The following is a 5,180-nucleotide window of genomic DNA, read 5'->3' as shown; positions in this document are numbered from 1 at the left end:
CGGCCAGCCCGGCGCCCAGGAAACCCGGCCCGCCCCCGGCCCCTCATTGGCGCGACGGCTGGAGCCCGACTTTCCATTGGCTCGTGGCTGATGTCACTAAGTATCCAGCCATCCCTCTCCACAGAGAGTCGGGGGAGACACCTGTTTTGAGAGGGATAACTTGTTAAAGGGTCAGCGGTTCTGCCTCTCCCCTACCCCTAAGGGAAAGTATCCAGGCTGCAGCTGTTCAAAGGAACAAGAATGACGAGAAGGAATGCACAGTGCATCCCACACCCACGTCCTCCGCCCAGTTGCTGTGCACATATGCAAACACACATACATTAAAATCAACAAGTACGCACACCGTGTGTTGAGCAATGCGCCGAAAGCTCTGGGAACACGGGAGAACAGAAACAATCCCTGGGGAATGACAATAAAATCAGGGAGACAAAACTAACCTACACATAGCAATTAGACCAAGAGTAGATGCAATCCTGTTTAGAAGCTATACATTTTAAATGCTTATTTCAGAAGCTTTACAACCCAACCGTGGAAATTTGGAAACATCACCGCCAATCCCGCCATCCTAATTCATTGCTGTCTCAATTCCCGCCCCCGCAGCCCCTCTTCCCTTGGTCTACTTGCAGACACCGTTTTCAACATGCTGATCCGGCACACACAGGTTGAGTGCAGTGTAGCTGGGGAATATATTATGCTGGCTACCCTAAGTAATCCAAGCGTGAACCTCGGGGAGGGATTGATTCCACCATAATTAGCTGCGTGAAAGCTGCAAGCTACTTAATCTCTCGGAGCCTCAGTTTGTTTAATGTTAAATGGGAGAGTCCTGACCTAGATGTCGATTTGAGGATTAAATGAGATAATGCATGTAGCTCACTTAGCACGTGGCTGGCACATGGAAGGCTCATCAAAGGCATTACAGTATTTCGTTTTAGCAGAATTTAGAATCCAGTGTAGAAATATGATAACTGCACAAATAATTATAATACGTTTGGTGGAATGTTAGTGAAGATAGCGTGGCAAGTGAAATTAGGGGAGGATGGGATTTAGAATAGTAGAGACGGAGGGGAAACATAATCCAGGTGGATTTAAAAAAAAAGGGTGAACCAAAGCCTGGAGGTGCAGAAGCATGCCATGTGTTTCGTGCAAAATAAGCAGACCGCTGTGGCTGGAGCACAGGGTATGTTTGGAATAGCAGTGGGACATAATGCTGACCGATGCCGTTACATGTGGAATTGTGTTAAAATTGCGGAAGTAATTGAATATCAGATTGGGGAGTTAGTGCTTAATTGACTTGGAAATAAGAGTTTTGGAGAAAGGGATGATGGAAAACCCACGGTTTTCAGTTGGAGTGGGAAAGAGGCTGGAGAGAGAAAGATTTGTTAGAAGCATGCTGCTCATCATCCAGATAATCAGAAATCGGAACTTATTTAGGAGTAATAGACAGAATAATAGATGGTTAGGAGAGGATAGAAGGGAAGGCATTGGCAAGATAGAATCTCTAGGGCTAGGCTGTGGTGACAAGCAGGCATAACAGGAGCGCCGAGTGGAGGTTAAAGAAGGCAGTCACAGCCAGGTTACTGGGAGATTACTGGCCGTTAACAGGTTAAGTGACACTGGAGATCAGTTTTAGTATGAAGCAGGTAGGGTGGGCAGAAGTCATTTTACAAGAGGTTAATGAGTGAATGGGTAGGTGCCCATTTTCAGATGTTAGAGCGGGGAGGATAGAGAAATAGACCAAGATGCTGAATGTTTCTATTAGATGATCTTCCAGAAATCAGTTTTATTTTTTTGAGATGGAGTCTCACTCTGTCGCCCAGGCTGGAGCACAGTGGCCTGATCTCAGCTCACTGCAACCTCCGCCTCCCTGGTTCAAGCGATTCTCCTGCCTCAGTCTCCCAAGTAGCTGGGATTACAGGTGCCCGCCACCAAGCCTGGCTAGTTCTTGTATTTTTAGTAGAGACAGGGTCTTACCATGCTGGCCAGGATGGTCTGAACTCCTGACCTTAGGTGATCCACCCGCATGGGCCTCCCAAAGTGCTGGGATTACAGGCATGAGCCGCTGTGCCCGGCCAAGAGATCATTTTTAACTGAGACAAGAAGAAGAAGGAAGATCACAGTGTCAAGGAAGGAATGGGTGGTGAAATGGAAGCTGTGAACGAAACTGTGGACATCTCTATCTGGCTTTGAAGGTTATGGGAGCCTTAAGGGACTTCAGAGTGAAGGGAAAGTTCTCTGTTAGCATATAAGAGACCTAATATGTTTGTAGGAAAAAAACAGAACAAAACAAAACAGTCAAGAGGGATTAAGGTGGATAATGGCGGGAATGAGGTTTTGGAACTAACAGGTAGAGACAGGATTAGGATTCAAAGTGATGACCACAATTTCCCTCATGTGGAAGTCATGGACGGCACCACAAAGTAGGAAGCCATGCAGCTATAGAACAAAGAATTAGGAAACTCTCTCTGTACTGAGTTGGAACGATCTCCAAGTTAACTCATTACGTTTAAAAAGCAAAACGAGGCCGGGCGCGGTGGCTCACGCCTCTAATCCCAGCACTTTGGGAGGCCAAGGCGGCCAGATCACGAGGTCAGGAGATCAAGACTATCCTGGCTAACATGGTGAAACCCCGTCTCTACTAAAAATACAAAAAAATTAGCCGGGCATGGTGGCGGGCATCTGTAGTCCCCAGCTACTTCGGAGGCTGAGGCAGGAGAATGGCGTGAACCTGGGAGGCGAAAGTTGCAGTGAGCCGAGATTGCACCACTGCACTCCAGCCTGGGTGGCAGAGCAAGACTTCGTCTCAAAAAAAAAAAAAAAAAAAAAAAAAAGCAACATGAGGGACAGTGGATACAATATATTACATTCTGGTTAAAGAGAAAGAGAGAAAACAAAAATAAGGAATAACATTTATATTTGCTTCCCTCTGACTAAATAAACTCTGGAAGGAAACGTAAGACATCAAGTAGGAAAGGAGGTTACATACTGGGATGGTGATGAGAACTGAAAAGAGAGGAGAGAGACTTTTCACTGTGTGCCATTTTATTCTGGTTTTTTTTTTTTTTGCAGCATAAAGTTTATTAATGATTCAAAATGAAAAAATTACACAAATTGAAAAGTCAAAAAGAATTAAAAAATTAAAAAATATATCTTTACTATAGAATGCTATGCAGCCATTTAAAATAACATAGAAAATATATGTACTGACTTGCAAAAAGGTCCATGACATATGAGGTGCAAAAATCGGTTGTAGAATAAAGTATACAGAGTATCTGACAATCAGTGAGTAGTTTCAACTTATTTACAGTCCTTGGAAAAGGTATTCAGTTCTTTGGAATATATAATGTGGCCATTTAAAATGGAATTCAGTGGAAAATGTATTTCAGTTCTTTGGAATATATAATGTGGCCATTTAAAATGGAATTCAAAGCGGGTGTGGTGGCTCATGCCTGTAATCCTAGCACTTTGGGAGGCCAAGGTGGGTGGCTGACTTGAGGCCAGGAGTTTGAGACCAGCCTGGCCAACATGGCAAACCTCTAGCTCTACTAAAAATACAAAAATTAGCTGGGCGTGGTGGCGTGCACCTGTAATCCCAACTACTTGGGAGGCCGAGGCACAAGAACTGCTTGAATCCAGGAGGTGGAGGTTGCAGGGAGCCAAGATTGCACCACTGCACTCCAGCCTGGGTGACAGAAATTCTGTCTCCAAAAACACAAAAAACAAAACAAAAGAAAACAAACAAACAAAAAAAATGGAACCCAAAAAACTTATGTAATAGTATGTAAGATTTTAACGATATAAACATATTCACAGTAAGAAATATGGGCAAATTTCAACAGAGATGAAAAAATATAAAAGTAAAATCAGCTGTGTTGTTGTGACGGGATGTGTAGCAATTTTTAACTTAAAAATATATTTAATATTGTTACATACGATTATGAAAATAATTAAAATATTTGAATGATATCTCTGTAAAGAAAGAGGGTCATGTTGCTGGAGCTAACATTGACAAGAAGGTATGTGAAGAGAGAAGCGGTGACACGGTGTAGACGAGGAGCTTTAGGAAAGGGGAGTTCTGGGTAGAGCAAGGCAGGAGACTCCAGGCAAGATGGGTCAGCAGTAGTGATGGCCCAGTGGCATGGCTGATGACTGTGGGGATCCCAGTTGGCCAGGCTGGTGATTTCCTTCAAAAAGCATGTAGGCCGGCTTGGTGGCTCACACCTGTAATCCCAGCACTTTGGGAGGCTGAGGTGGGTAGATCACGAGGTCGGGAGTTCGAGACCAACCTGACCAACGTGGTGAAACCCTGTCTCTACTAAAAATACAAAAATTAGCTGGGCGTGGTGGTGTGCACCTGTAATCCCAGCTATTCAGGAGGCTGAGGCAGGAGAATCGCTTGACCCTGGGAGGCGGAGGTTGCAGTGAGCCGAGATCAGGCCACTGTGCCCCAGCCTGGGCAACAGAGCAAGACTCTGTCTCAAAAAAAAAGGGAAAAAAAAAACGCATGTAGTAGCCTGGAGAGCCCACGGTGAGAACTACAAATGCTGGAAACTGCAAAGAGGCAAGTGATTCTGGGCTGCACCATTTGAAATGCACCGTTGAAAAGCCCATCTGTGGGATCTAGGATTATTAGAGAACTAACTGCTGGTATGTAACTCTGGAAGGATTGGAAGGTTTGTCTGCACCATTCTCTCTGTTTAGCAAGTTTTCCTTCTTTTTTTTTTTTTGTATTTTAACTTTTTATTGACATATAACATATCTACAAAATGCAGCATTCTCTTTTATGTATGTGCTCTTTTTTTTTGAGACGGAGTCTTGCTCTGTCGCCCAGGCTGGAGTGCAGTGGCGCCATCTCGGCCCACTGCAAGCTCCGCCTCCTGGGTTCACGCCGTTCTCCTGTCTCAGCCTCCCAAGTAGCTGGGACTACAGGTACCTGCCACCATGCCCGGCTAATTTTGTTTTTGTATTTTTAGTAGAGACAGGGTTTCACCGTGTTAGCCAGGATGGTCTCGATCTCCTGACTTCGTGATCCGCCCGCATCAGCCTCCCAAAGTGCTGGGATTATAGGCATAAGCCATCGAGCCTGGCCTTATGTGCTTCTTTCTATCTTTTGTATATGTCCTTTTAAAATCTGAGATCAGTACAAAACTGTATGTCCAGAGCCATCACAATCTTGTAAAATA

Source organism: Hylobates moloch, unplaced genomic scaffold, assembly GCF_009828535.3.
Source record: "Hylobates moloch isolate HMO894 unplaced genomic scaffold, HMol_V3 SCAFFOLD_1, whole genome shotgun sequence".
NCBI lineage: Eukaryota > Metazoa > Chordata > Mammalia > Primates > Hylobatidae > Hylobates > Hylobates moloch.
This window is presented reverse-complemented; position numbering follows the sequence as displayed.